The sequence below is a fragment of the Acipenser ruthenus genome, chromosome 29, assembly GCF_902713425.1.
Source record: "Acipenser ruthenus chromosome 29, fAciRut3.2 maternal haplotype, whole genome shotgun sequence".
Taxonomy (NCBI): domain Eukaryota; kingdom Metazoa; phylum Chordata; class Actinopteri; order Acipenseriformes; family Acipenseridae; genus Acipenser; species Acipenser ruthenus.
In genome coordinates, this window is record NC_081217.1 from 20,317,032 (window position 1) to 20,332,951 (window position 15,920).

The following is a 15,920-nucleotide window of genomic DNA, read 5'->3' on the forward strand; positions in this document are numbered from 1 at the left end:
TGGTTTAACCTAAACACAATCCAGGCTTCAAGTCTTCAGTGACGTATGTATTTTATATTGAACGCCCAAGATCACTGTTTTCAGTACTTTATGGTAAAATATCATCTATTTAAGTTCCTACAAAAATTCTCTAAGAACGGAACGACATTTCTTTTCTTTCTTCAATAGGATCAGGATTATATTACATGTAATTTCGTCAAAATATGCGTATCATGCACTTTCCCTTTCAACCTCTAAAATGATATCTACTGCACTTGTTCTCCTCTTCACATGCATTAAAAATGAGGGCACGTTATACATTATCAGAAGATCAATATCCACGCTAATGCTAGCCATATGTAGCAACAAGGGGCAGCACTTCGGTTTATAGAGATCTCCTGTGGGGAGCCGCCCATCAATTTCACTCCACTGTTGGTAAATGGAAGTTGATAAATAAAACAAGTAGGCTAGTGGGTGAAGTTGTCGGGTTGACTTTGAAAACCTTCCCAATCATAAACCATTTCGTGGCTGATTTGAAGTTCAAGTAATTATTGAACAGCAACTAAAACACGTTCATGCAAATCTCCATGCAATATCACCACATTGATTATTACCACTTGCCCCCACCAGGATGTCTGCAATATCCCTGCAGTAATCGGTATTATAATGCAGTATTTTGGACATATTATGCAGGCTGTCACACTGCAAAGTTCCTGCGTCCAAAATACGGTAACAGCCATTAGTTTTCTCTGCATAGTCATAAGTTAAAACGCATATGTCAGTAGCCTACAGTCGTTAAGAAAAGCACACTTGTTAAAGTCTTAGCTCCCTTGTAGTAGTTCAGCGACAGAAAATACATCTAATCCTTTTCAAAGTAATTTAATATTGGCCTAATCCTTAAAAAAACACGACTCTGACTAATCCAAATCCCAGTTACGTGTAGTGACAGATTGAGACACGCTATCGCCATCTCCCTGTCTTGATGAACTCGTCTCTGGCATCACATATCTTTCGTATTAGTGTTGTGAGGAGAGAGAAGGGGGGGGAGGAAGTGGATGGAAAGTATTGAGTTCTTGGTTTGTACAGACTCTTTTCCTGCTTAATAAAATGTTGTTTTTTCATTTTTTTTAAGGTTTCAGGCGCCGTCTAGTGCTTGGATATGCATCCACTTGGAATTGATCAATGGTGTCAACCCGAATTTTTTACAGTCCTATTTTCTACGTGCTTTGAGGTAATCAGAGAACATTAACTCTTATTAAATATATTTGGTCTTTGGTCCCAATAAACAGTACAGGTAGATTCAAGTTAAACTAATTCTCTTCTGATCGCCCTTGTTACTGTGCATTTAAATTGACTCTTCATTCTTGCGCAAAATATAGAGAATTGCGAGAGAAATATATCCCACGAATTCATACAGTTTATACAGATCGGATGATTATTTTTTAAGATGCAAACAAACCACGGTCTACTGGCCCATGCACTAATTTACCAAAGTCAACTCTGAACATACTGTATCGATCCTAAGGGTCTGGTGTTATGAAAATCGTCTGCCAACGTCATGAAACAAATATTAAAAAGATGTATTACTATATTACTGCTGTCTTTGTACCGCTCTATGTAGGCTACTGTGTATACATCCCTTGGAGGGTTTCTTTTTCATTCAAATTTTGCTGACAAAATAAAGTAATGAATAAAGTTAGTTGGGGCTTGAGTCACACAAACAGCCAGGGGAATGAATGTGCTATTTTAACATTTAATAATAAAGTACAAAATCCAAACAGTGGGAATACACTAAACTATGGGTTTGGCTCAGGTCTCAAATTATACACATCGGCACATCACAAAATCACAACATGGCACTGTCTATAAAAGGCTAATGTTACACAGTGGTCACTACACAAAGCACACTGGTCCTAGTGTGGTACTGCAATGAATCATCGTTGGGTTTTGACTGCTATTGCATAAATATAAGATCCACTGCAGTACCATTCTATCATTGGCTTGTTCCATTGTAGCTGCCCTTGTGCTACCATTGCCCCTCAGCACACAACCGATCCCAAAGATGTCATTCGGTAATGGCTGTTGGCAGTCTATTTAACTGTCATAACCATCTGACAGCACTGAAGTCAGACTCAGTCCCATACCCTATGCCTGTTCATAGTTACTGGCCAGACTCCCAGATAATCTTGCCTGGCTACCGCCAAACCATTCCTAATTACTCCCATCTGGATCAAACAAAATAAAACTGCTGAACCAGAAAACATCTCCCACTTATAAAATTACCAAAAACTTTGTGTTTATTTTTTCACTTCACTTAAAGTCTCTTTCCTATACAATTTCCACGTTTCATTTGATTTCTTTCCCTCCCTTGCCTGTGTGACCCATTGTATCGAGCGAGAGTTTCACACCTGCCATTAGGGTAATGTCCAATACATCAAACAAAACACACACACCTTCCTCTTCATGGGACCATTACGAGAGTCATCGTCACTCACCAGGACTGTATTTGTCTTTGAGTTTGAAGTTTCAGTATTTCAATAAATACGCCCCTGTGTTATGGATTCATTCAATTGCTGTACATAATACTTACCTGGGAGGAGGACAAACACAGACAGCAGGGACTGAACCCGGCACCTTCTGCATTGAAAATAACATCCTTACCACCTGAGCAAGGGGGACAGCTCTGCTGACTGGAGATAGACTCATAATCCTGACCTGGCTCTCCCAAGGTCTGCTCCAATCTCCAAAGCCTACTAAAAGCATTGCCCTATTCCAGGAGTCCCTCTCTTGTGTAACATGTGCTGTCTCTAAGGGCATTCTTAGAATTGTTTACAAATGGATTTTACTCTTGTCATTGTTTAACATCCTTACATTATTCAAGCTCTGGCTGAGGGAATCCTCTAATGAAAAATACCATTGAAAAAAATAGAATGGATGAGAAACACAAGAATTGCTCAGGCAGTCGTACTGAAGCACTTTAATTCTCCTGGGTCAGATCCTTGTGGCCGAGTTTGGATCCATAAACCCTCAATTCATCCAGTAGCACTGAAAAAGTAATAGTTTTTTGTCATTTGGGTTTTGCGGCATGCAAACTGTACACTCTTGATGTGCAAAGAATAAGCAGTCTGACATCTCTCCATTACGTGGCACTGCGGTGAAACTGTTTGTTTTAATGTCTTTCTGTGGGATACCGCATTTACACTTCAAAAGGGAGGAGAAAGACTACAGCCCTGGCAAGTTACGATGAACATTTCATATTCATGGTGTTTATTAACTCATTTACCGCATAAGTTGACAGCAAACTACAGGGCTTTATAGAATGCTTCAGTTGTGGGTCATCATTGAGAAATTGATTCAAAGCAAAGATTTGAAATCCACAGCGTGGGGGTCCCGGAGTGGCTCATCTGGTGCAGCGTGAGGTGCAAGGTGAGCCATACAGGCAGGGGAGGGCAAGGAGAGTTGAAACAGCATCCAGCATCCAGGAACATGGAACGCAGTGGTTTTGAGGACATGGTTTAGGTCCTTAGTGACAGTAATTGTGCTCACACCCCTACACACACACACACACGTACACACACACGGACACACACGCACACACCGCACTGGATTCATTCTCAAATTAATGCTGGGGTGGTGTGAGCTGGCTCCTGGGAATGCTCTCTTGCAGTTCATTTGTGCTGCACAGACCCAGGAGATTGCTTGTGTTTCAATTAACTGCACGACCAAAGAAACACAAAACCCTGTAATATATGAATCCCCAGTGAGAACTACACTGGGGTTGACAGAATAGGCTCAAATCTTTATTCTATCCTTCACGATTACAGGCAACATTTTCTAACATGTCTTGTATAGAAAGGATACACACAAAGTTTCAAACGTGTTCTCCAATGGAAGTAAAAGAGAATCTGCAATGGCATTAGCTATGGTAAAAAATAACTAATTTTGAAGGTAAAAATGTAAGAAACTAAGTGAAGTTGACAAAAGTTTGGGCTTTTTAAAAGGCTCTTAACACAGTAAGTTTGGTCAACTCAATTTTGGCTTCTCATTTACTTCCAATGCAGCAGAACCAGCAATGTCAAAGCAAATTGATATAATTGATTTTCTGTTTATCAATGACTTTTTATCTACTTTGGGTGCATTTCTCAATAAATAGATAGGTTTGTTTTCATCTTTTAATGGACTTCAATGGATTTCCTGCTCTCTATAGTAGCAGGGGCAAAAGCTTGTGTGTGTGTGCATACTAATAAAGTTCCCATCGAACCCTAACTCAGTCTCAGGATGCCCAACTCATAAGAATCCCTTTAAGAATTCATGCTCAAAGTACAGCCATCAATTATTGATACCATGCTAGTTGTAGCAAAATGCATTTCCTATTTCAGGAAGGTATCACAACTTTTATACACACACACAAACATGCAAGCCAAGCTCGATCCCACTCAAGGCACCATTGACAAACTCAATGGACTGTTTGCAGCGCCATCGCGGTATCATATCAGTGCCAGTGTGAGTCTTGGTGGATCTCCCCTCTGATTTGATCACTGCCTGCGTCTGAAAACACCTCAATAGATTACATATTGTATGTTTATAACAGATCTTTCAACTAGAGCGTCACCGGTCCTATACTGCACAGGGGAATGTGGATCTTTGGCAGAGCCATTGTATTCTTCATAGCACAGCGTGTAGGTGGCATTTCAGTCCGTGCCAAAGACATTTAGAAGTCACGGAGAGTCAGGGGCATAGATCCAGTCTCCCTCCCGGTTGGCCACTTATCCCCAGCTCGGCAGTGGAGGAAGTCAGTCTCCAGGCTGCCCCAAGACCAAGCCATCTCACTTTGTACGACAGAGACACCCCCCTCCTCTCGGCTTCTCTCTCAGTCTGTCTAGTCAAAGAAAAATCACTGTTCGTCTTTTATGAGCTGCACTGCTGCAGAGGGAGGCATTATCCAAACTGGTTGCTAAGCAGATCCTTTATTCAGAAGGCTGTACTGCATATTTGAGTCTGCAGGGATGTCTGCTATTATCTCCAGAAATGCTGCTGCCTTTTCTGCACAGGCTTTTCCATCTGAACATTCTTTAGTGTTGGGGGATCGCACGCCCCCAAATAGGGAATTTGTATTTTCTTACACACTGAGTTCAACAGAGTGTTCAGTACGCAGTTCAGTTCTCAACAACAGTAATGTGTGTGTGGGGGGGTTACTGGCGATGCTCGTATGACAACCCTATAAAACCAACTGAACATATAAATGTATAATAATGCAATAGCAGAAATATAAAGCTTGATGCTTTTTTTAAAAATAATTCTCCAATAGCTTAGCCAGTCCATCCTAGAATTTCAATTTCCATGCAATACTTATAGTATATATTTCCCTTTCTTGCCTGAGCTCAAATTCTTAGACTTTCACAAAGCTGCAATTGTTTTAACCACAGTATCAGGCAACACCCTTTCATACAGGGAGCTCCAAACCATGGACATTTTCTGCAATTGCAGATCATGTTTTAATATTGAGAATATTTAGTGTTTTAAACCCAAATCTGGAAGAATCTAAAAATATTGGGTGGCCACACCCCATTGGCTCTCTGAACCACACAACAGAATTCTCTAAATCCATTCCTGTGTAAAAGACCCATCGTGTAATAATATATGATTCTTACATGTTACAGGGAAAGCATTCTGTATATGTAATTCAATGTTGTTATGTGTAGTAATACTATAACTGTTAGTAGCACCATTCAGAACATGTTTATAGACTGTACCTAACCACTTCCAGCACACTGTTTTACAGTCAATTTAAAGTAGCTTTACTGTAAAATTCAAAATGATTTGATTGCTTAAATGAATCTGATTGGGATTCATATACAGTATAAGTCGAGTGTCCAATAAGAAACCAGTTCATTATATGCATCAATGAACCGCTCTTACTGGTTCCCCAGCTCAACACCAGTTTAAGCAGGACCGTAGTGAAGGAAACCCCTGATTTTCTAACTCCCTGGTGTTTAAGAAGCAGGATCTGTACTGAATGTCTTGGTGTTGGGAACTCTTTATGAGTTAGGTGTATTTGATTTACTGGCACTAAGATCCAAGTACTGAGTTCTCTTTATTAATGTTGCTGTCTCTAATAGCTCCTGTACAGAGCTGAAGGCTTGCCGATTCCTCAGCGCTGGGTTTCATACACCCATTCCTAGCTGTATTAAACTTTCTCTGTTAAATAATGTTTCTGTGTAAATGTCAATTAAAGTGCCGTTCCTAGGATGGAAACAAGACTCCTACTGCATAGCAGGGCTGACGTTACTGGGTCTGAGATTATCTGCTAAGTACTGTTTACGAGTACAAAGTTCTTTGCATTGAACTTGTTAGGTCTCAGCTATTCAGTTAGTATAACAATATTACTGGCTTCAGCAACCTATAATTAATACATGTCGGTTTTATGTAGGCAAAAAGAAGCCCAGAACCAATATTTTGATGCCCGGCAACTTCTGTCAGAGGTCAGTGGTGCCAAAGCTAGTTCTGTTGGAGTCTATTGGAGAGACAGCAGTGCTGGAGGTGGCACAGTGCCTACAAGGCTCAGCTTGGACGCTCCCTGTTTCTCAAGGGCATGACTTTGCTTAAGAAGTTTAGCAGCTGCACTTTTAAATACAAGGAAGATGATTATTCTGCATATTAACAGCTTGACAGAGAGCGCAGTCTCTGCGAAGGGCAAGATAGATAGATAGATAGATATAAAAATTCTGAAACAGAACTGTATGCATAATCAATACATGAGCTCTAGTGCATAGCTCAGCGCATGCTTTGTGACTTGGTTTCTGCTGCAGCAGCGCCCTCTGCTGGTCATGTAAGCTGCACTGCACAACAGTACTTTTACTGGGGTACTTTTTGAGTTTATAAATCATAAACCACTAGTTCTAAAATGTTGCTAGTTTTGTGTTAATACAGTAGTATGTAGCAACCAGTTTACAAATAAATAAATGAAAAAGTATTTCGTAAAATAAATTTACAAAACAGTTTTGCAAAACAGTACTGCCATAACAAACCCTTTGCAATGTGCCTTTCAGCTTTAACAATCCTAGAGTAAGGGTCTGAATATTTTTGGCTAGCCCTTTTAATTAATGAATAAATAGGTCACTATATATCCCCTTCAGTCACTGTGTGCACAATTGTACCTTGTTACGTTTCCTAGCTTTGTATCGATTTTACAATGCATATATGTTTTTTCAATGGCAGTTCAACTTCTAGAATTCCAAATGTAATTTATGGTATAGTGTACTGACCTCTGCCCCTGTTTGCATCCATTTAAATGGGCAGTAAAACAGAGTTATCTATTTTAAATGGAGGTTGGTATTTTTCATTTCAAATCAAACTCACCATGCATTCTAGACCAGCGCCATAAAAACTACAGTGCATGATTTATACAGAAAAATCACAACATCCTTTAAAATTATTTCAGGGATAGAGGAAGGATAAGGCGCATTACATTGTCCACATAGGCAACATTGGTTTGGGGTTGGGCTGTCTGAAATATATCTGCCTTAACAAGTCAATCTAAATGAAGAGCTTCTAGTGTCACTGTAGCCATTGATTAGTTAAACGTATTGTCTCCAAGACTCCATGACAACTAAGCTCCTTGTGTTCGATAGGTCGCCTCTAAGCCACTACTATAGAAGCCTCTATTAGCATTACAATCTCAATACTGACTATCACTACATTGAATCAGTTGACTTTAAGCTCTTAATACAGAGTTCTTTATTACTTTTTGGCTTTCGGATCCCACGCAGAAATGAGTGCTTTACACTGTATCGACTGTATTGCAATTAGTTTAAAATGTAGTTCAGCGGGAGGAAACGCCCTGAGAGACAGCATCACATTTACAAGGGAGTCCGGGGAGTCTCAAAGGGCGATGGAACCGCGTACATTAACACGCAATTTTGATGGCGTATTATTTTTAGATTGACATAGAGACGGAATCACTGTTCGTTACACAGTAGCTGTCTGATTCCTTATGAGGAAATGTTATGGCATGAAAAAAATGGCATTTGAAAATAGAAGCGCGTTACACATTCTGACTTCCCTGATCCCATGACACACAAGTCAGATCATATTTATAAATATATTCTATTGTTATTGATCAGGTCCACACCGAGTCCCCAGCTAGATGAGAAACTGCCAATCCATGAAATCATGGAGTTCCACACCACCAATAAAACTGTCCATGCTTGTCACCCTAACACACTCCTGCTCAATCATGCCTTGTGCTGCCTTTACAATAGGGAGTTACTCTACAAGCAGTAAAAAAAAACACTTGCTTACACACTGATCACATGGATTCAGACATGATCTGCCCATGAGTACAAATACCAGAAAAACAAGCAACACGAACCGGACTATAGAGGAAGTAGCCACTACATGAAGTTTGCTAGTTCCTGTCATCTCTGTGGTCTGCTGGTACTGTATATAGACACAGGTAACCATCAAAATACTGCAGTGCTTTGAGCATTTCAATGATTTCATCTTTATTGGGCAGTATTTACCATCACATTAAAACCCTCTGAATAACTCTTAATGCAATCGTGTCCTGACTTCAGCCACGGTTCAGAGCAGCCAGTGTGGAGTGGGTGCTCATGCAGGACATGAAGAACACTGCGCATGACTGCGCTTTGACTGCACTCTACCTAGAACAGGGGCCCCCAACCTGTCGATCGCGAGCTACTGGTCCATCTCAAAGCCTTACTGAGTAGATCGCGAAACATTTCCGTATTTTAAAATGTTACCGTTTACTTTGTCAAGTTAAAAAGAATGGCAAATTGCAAAACTGTGTTGAAAAAAATTACTGCACGTGACTTGCTTTCACCAAATACACCTCAAACTTCAACAAACTGTCTGAGACATGCAGTGTCAGCCCTCTCACTAATGGGACGTTTCTCTCCTGCAGTTACATTAATTATTTTTTCGATTAGCCTACAGATACATCGCAAGACTTGGGGTAAATCTAAGGTAGCTCCTCATCAGAAAAAGGTTGGGGACCCATGACCTAGAACATAAGAACATGTATGAATGAGGAGAGGCCATTCGGCCCATCAGTGCTCATCTCGTTCCTAGCAGCTGGTTCATTTCAAAACTTTATCAAGTCTTGTCTATAAGGATCCCAATGATTCAGTATCGACAACCCAATGAGAAATCCTCCTCGTCTGCCCAGGACTTAAATAGAAAAAACTTTGATTTTCAAATGACCCAGAGGAAGTGACGATAAGTATTGAGTTTGTTACAAAGAGACACAATGGGATCTAGTTACCAGAGCTGCATACCCCAGGGTGCAAATTGCTAATTTTTTTTGACAGACATAAAGAGCAGTAAAGTCACATTAACAAGTCAGAAAAGGCTAAGGTGAATTTCAGAGTCTGTTGATTCATCTTCCATTTCTCACTAGGGTTGAAAAACTGTCAGAAGATAATGTAACAGTATTATTAAAATAATAATAATTTCAGGAATAGCGTACACCCAACTGTGCATAATAAGGATGTAATTCTATCCAGGGTTTCTGGAGACGTATAAATCACAAGAGGCTTGGGCCATCAGTCTACACCGCCTAACATCCCACGGAGGGCATGTCATTTCTTACTATATTTATGTCGCTTTTTGTTTAGTGTGACGTTATGAATTTTATATGACAAGCCTGATTCACACAAAGCTGTGTAAGCAGAGGCACATAGCATAGGAAGAAACTGTCCAGAGGGATAAACAAAAAGGCAGTCTGGATGCAAATCTCAACCTTTTAGTTTTGCAGCATGTGCACATCATGCACTGCGGCCCCCACAGCACTGATTGACTGTCCTGCGTCTAAACCCCAGCCGTGCTTTATGTTTTATGTTCTCTGTTTTTATCTTGCGTCAGGATATGTGTGTTTAAATCTTCTTTGCCCCCACTGGCTATAGCAGACAACAACACAGAATGCTCCAGCCTGACCTTCGGAGGAAATCAGGTAAAGCTGCAGTCTTTCTGCATCACAGGAGAGATTTACTGAAGGCTTTTGTCCTCTTAGACAATATGCACCAGCTGTCACTGCAAAAAGAGGGCTTTCCCATGCTTGCCTATTGATCAGGGGCAATGATATTTATTAGTGCTGTGAAGAAGCCTCTGATAAGCTGTTTACAGGACATGGGTGAAAGATAGAGGGAAGATTGCTCCCTTCTTGTAAAGTTTTAGTGAGATTGCTTTGGCTGTTGAGATACGTTCCCAGAGCAATCACACCAGTCCTAGCTTTAGAGGGGCTTTGGAGAGATTGCAGAGGTTCACGTATGAAAACCTCCGGCTAGAATAAATCTGTTTTGAATGCCTAGCTTTTGAATCCAGTCCCCTGACCTCTCAGTTGTAGCATCAGGCAACCAGTCCGCTCCCTTTTCAGAATGTGGTACCCTGTTTATATAGGGAGTGTGTGAAACACAGGGGAGAATGTTCATATATGGGGAATGGAGACAATTAGCCTTTTCCTTAAAGTAATAGCAGCTAACAAAATGATTCCATGAATCTGCACTTCCGTACCTTATACAGGTCAGAAGTGTGCATTTCTGAACGAAACACGGGTTATAGCAAACTTGTATTTTGGTTTTATAAAGACATCTGGTACATGCACTTGGTTAAAGAAAGGTCTCAGTTTGTATGCCTTGTCTTCCAGGAACTCTGTTACTGTTTTACTTCCTTGGTCATTTAACTCCAGCAGTGTCTTCTGGGTCAAAGCATGTTACTGGCTGAAAGCATGTCAGTCAATAGGGGTAATGTAGTATTATTATTATTATTATTATTATTATTATTATTATTATTATTATTATTATTATTATTATTTAAAGCCGCTAATAAGACAAAATAATTCCTAACTTCAATTTCCTCCCTCTTTAAAAATGTGCTTTTAATCTAACTCACTCATTACTCAGCGTTCCTCTTCTGTAAATTGAATTAAATACAAATAACCTTTAACGTAGCTTAAGCACACTTAATGATGGCTTCAAACTTTACTTTCATCTCAATAGCAAGCACAGATAACCCTGTCTCGATCTCCTAATGCCATGAGTTTGATCATCATAATGAATTCATTTCTGTCATTCGATCTTTGCTTTCTCTGATGATTAGGAGGTGCCCTAATCAATTAGGGGCTAATAGAAATTAATTTAAGAAGAATGACCCCTGAGATGCCCTCATTAACCCTTCATTTTGATCCAGTTAAATATGTGTAGATAAGGGCGAATACTGAACTTTGTTTTAATTGCACTGCTCCACCCGCTATAGCACACACTGCAATGTAAACAGGAAGCCTGCCAATTAACTGATTAATTAAAACATGTCAATTGGTTATAAACCTATGCAGAGAACTGGAAGTTACATGTAACGCTGATGGAACAAAAGTTGTTTTTTTCTGATGAATATTTTTACAGCTGTTAAGTTTACATGTAAATACATACCAAACAATCCCACAGAATATTCTGCTCGTAGATCTGTCCAATCAAGCCTTGAGAGAAGCAAACAGACTGATTCAAACAGCATATGCTTGACAAGAGCTCACCGGCATAATGAAGGCTGAGACTCCATTCTTAAAACTGATTTCCAACCAACTTCCCTGGAATTGGGAATTGATTTTAAAAAAGGGATCGGAATTCAAATGCTTTCCTGATTCCCAAACATGAGTTTTATCATTTTGTTTCCCTCAGATGATTTTTCTGGAATCAGGGATCAGGAAACTCTCAATCAAGCACAAAGACACTTGATGCAGGCGATGAGAGAAACATTTTTAAATCTCAGTTAATAGCACTGGCAGTGTCTCAGTTACTGGCACATCAATTAGCCTCGCCCTGCAGCCACAGGTTACCTCCCCCTGATTAGCCATTCTAAACGTTTTTGCAATAGATACCAGCTCCACACCCTGGTGATTAGCTGTACTGCCGGATCAGATGTTAAAGCACGCAGTACTTCAGTTACAAGCAAAGACATTTCCAAACTCTTACAAAACTACTTATGCTCACACCAGACACAGGCCTCGTAACCACTGTTGTATGGATCCGTTGGACAGTTTTCTTACAAAGAAGCCCTTTCAGGAATTACATGTACTAATTGAATTGCTAATTTTCTGAGGCAGTCATTAATCACGCTACTAAAGACATTAAATAATGTAAATGTGAGAGAGGCCTAGTCTCTGAGCAGAGGAAAGCTCCTAAACTCTCTTTTAAGACGTGGAGCTCCGAGCTGCTCGGCTTCATAAATCAAGCAGGAGGCAGGCAAGCAGGGAGTGGGAGTCCTTCACTAAGGAAACCAGACAGACTGCCCCCTGCCAGCCACTGATATTATTACAGGCTGCTCCACTTAAAGGTGTAGCAACTAAGATCTGAACACCTGTTCACCTACGCCTCAGTCTCCAATACAACCTATATCTTAGTTCCACATTTGATTTCTGATAAGTAACACTGGAACTGAAGGTGCACAACTACAGAGCAGCCCTCTCCCAGGCAAATCTGTATCTGGACAGGATTGTAACATTCACATGCCCCACTTCTAGTTGCCCTTTCAAAATGCTTCATGTGCTGTAGGTGAAACTCACTCAAACGGTGTAGCTCAGATCAGACAGTGAGTGGGAGGCAGTATTCAAACACTACCTCTGGCAGATTAGTGTATTCCCTGACTAACCAATGATAATAAACTCAGATATATTCCAGTATATAAATGACTCTTTTGTGACCTCTGCTGGAGGTCAGTGGAACACCTTCTCTCCATACAGCCACTGTGGGGTCTGGTTTCCTTGACAACGTCAGGGAGTGTGGGCTGTTCAAGCAGGTCGCCAGCTCAGATTGTTGCATTTATAAAGCAAGGTAGGATACCAGTGCTATACAATTAAGACTGGGTACCTGGGAGAAAAACAATCTCCTGCACCATAAAGATAGGGACTGAGGTAATGTTGCTAATGTAACAGGGGCAGCGCAAGACAGCTTAACATCTATGCAATAGAGTGAGCATTTGTGGTTATAGAGCGTTTAATTTCATCTCACAGACAGGGGTCAGAATCCAGTGTATCACAAACCACAGTCCCTTACTCCAGTGCAAAAGAAGCGGATGGATTATACAGCCTTGAAAATCTTTGCTGGTGATGAAGGGGTTCATTTTTGTCTGTTTTTTTTTTAAGGAACAAATCTGTAACTACAGCACCGCATTGTTTCCAGATCTGCCAGAGTGGCGTGCAAATTGATGATTCACTGGTTATTCCCTCCATCCAAGGCAGAAACAAATTATAACCTGTCAGAAACACTTTCCAGTGAAAACAATACTACCGGCTGTCAGAGCAGAGCTGGATGTATGAAAGCGTGAAATCAGTGCCCTCACCAACCTCACTTTATCATCACGAGACGTTTTCATTACCCTTCGCTGAAAGGCAATGCTGTAATTAATTCATGCTTTCAAGAGATTTTGAAAACTTTTCCATTCTTTCTTTGAAAAACAAAATACAGTTCTTGAGCCTTAGAGCGCCTTCAAATGATACAGTATCGGGCCACAACTGATCACTTACCATACTTTCACTATGCTTTTACCATGGTCTACCTGAGTAAACTAAATAGATAAGCTCACTTAGATTACTTCACAAGCTTAGAAACATGTTAAAGCAACAGACCACAACAAGCAAACATAGAGGACAGTAACCGCTAAAGGCAGTCTGTGATCTTAACATCATTTACCTTTATTCCTGATGGGATTTGTGCATAGCACACAGTGCCACCAAGTGGCTGAATAATGTAACCGCTCCAGAGATTTTGAATTCTGTAAATCAGGGGTTCTCAAAAACACTAACACACCATTTCAGTATGTATGAGTCCTGTGTCATAACAGCTAATTTATTATTCTGTTCTGTTCTCATTAAAATTCATAGCAGCGGCAACAGTAAGGGACAGCTGTTTCAATGTTTTAATTTGACTTTACATTTAAAAACAATGGTACATGGAACGTTTTGTAATCACATTAAATAACTTAAAGGTGTTGATTATGCACATAAAATCGCACCCGAGATGAAACGGCCCAAGGCTACAATGCCGTTATGTTCATTAATATTAAGCGCATTTCAATCATTTAAATATAAGCCTCTACTCTATCTAATGTGTCACTAGAATGAACCCCTCTCTGCAGTGCAGGGAGCTTTCTAGGGCAATGAGAAGTCAAGTAGCTTTTCCACCGTCGGTATGCTTTTCACAAACCTCATATTCATTTTGACACTGGCTTGGATGCATTTTAGCTTTGCCATGTAGTTCTCTGTGAAAAGCTTGTGGTTTGCATGGTCAGCCTGTGTTGAGCCTCCCTCAACAACTTTACCAGGAGAATTCCATAAATGTTTCTACCTGTATCGTGTCTCTGTAAGAAGACTGTGCGGGTTGGAGTATGAGCAAGGGGCTATAAAGTTAACTCTATTTACAATAAAACGCCTTCCTTCAAAACTGGGGATTTGATTATTAACTGACGCTCTAAAATGGGTTTTAATGACAGTTATGCCTCTGTATCATATGCTTCAACAGCCTCTGTGTAATTGCAGAAATTTCCACTAGAGGTCAGTTTTGAGCATAGCAGGTGCAAAGCTGTCTCTTCTTGGTACGCTACAGACTACGGGCAAAGAAAAGACATGCTGTATTATATTAGTATAATGCCTTTCAGTTTCTATTATATATGTATAATTGAGTTTAAAATCGGCTGACCATCCAGGTGAAGTGTTTATAAAGAGTTCCCTCTTTTCCTTTCACAAGCATCGCAGCAGTCAGTTCTGTGCAGCGCATTATCAAGATTCACCACAAGGTGGCGCTCCATCATTAAGCGTGAACAGCCACCTAGCTTTATTTAAATGACTGGACGGTTACTCTGCCTGGTTCTGAAGACAGTTCCCGTTGCGGGTAGACTGGAGTGTTTTTTTTTTTGTTTTTTTTTTCTCAGTTCCATTTCAAACTGTAATCCACAGTAAGATGAAAAACAAGCAAGTGCTGGATCTGAAATAGTTCACGTTCAACTCATATACTAGTCCCGGTATTAAAAATAATTTGCAAAAAAATATTTGCATTTCCAAAATGAGGTCGCCACCCAGTCCAGGAGCTGGTGTTCAGTTCGACCTGGCTGCACCAGACCAATTCAATGTGGACTAGATCAGGCACAGTGTCTTTGCATTAGTAAATGCCAGTCGCCTAGTGTTCAGCTGAGGGCTGCCAGCAATACAATGGGAAGCTTGATCCACAGAGAATGGGTGGCTCCTACTTCAGGGAAGACGTTTAGGCTACCCAGTGTTACATATCTCTGATGCAATAACAAGTGCAGTTACTGACCGTAACACAGAGTAATCAGAAAATAAACACATCGTGATCAGAACCGCTTTGAATGACTGCAAACATTGTCACAAATGGAGCACAAAGGTAAAAAAATGTCATCGAAGCTACTTGACCTACAGTCAACTTTTAGAAGTAGAAAGAAAAACAAGACGGAGATGAGAGAAAGAAAGATGAACTGCAATAACTACGATATGACTCATCCCTCCACTCATTAGCTGAGGCACCCCCTCATCTCCTGTTCCCTCCCCACTCTGGTGCAGCACACGGGAGCCGGCAGGCAGAGGCACTACAGTACAGCACCGAGTGATTCGAACAATCTCCTTCCAGGCAGCCTGGGAAGTGATAACCAGCCGTTCACCTTTCCCCTGCTGAAAAACTCAGGGACTTTCCTGTGATGCTCTGTGCAGAGTGAGTCACAACAGCCATTCCTTTGTGAACTCTGTTGTACCGCCTTCAACTGGAGTGTTAAATGTGTTTACCTCCAAATTCAAGGAGAAGGGCTTGGAACCCTTAATCTCCTGGATTCCCAGTGGTAGTGTGGTGGGCGTTATGTCCGGGTAAAATGTGAAGACTTTCAAAGACTGCATTTCTAAAGAGATTAAACATTGGTTTGAGTGA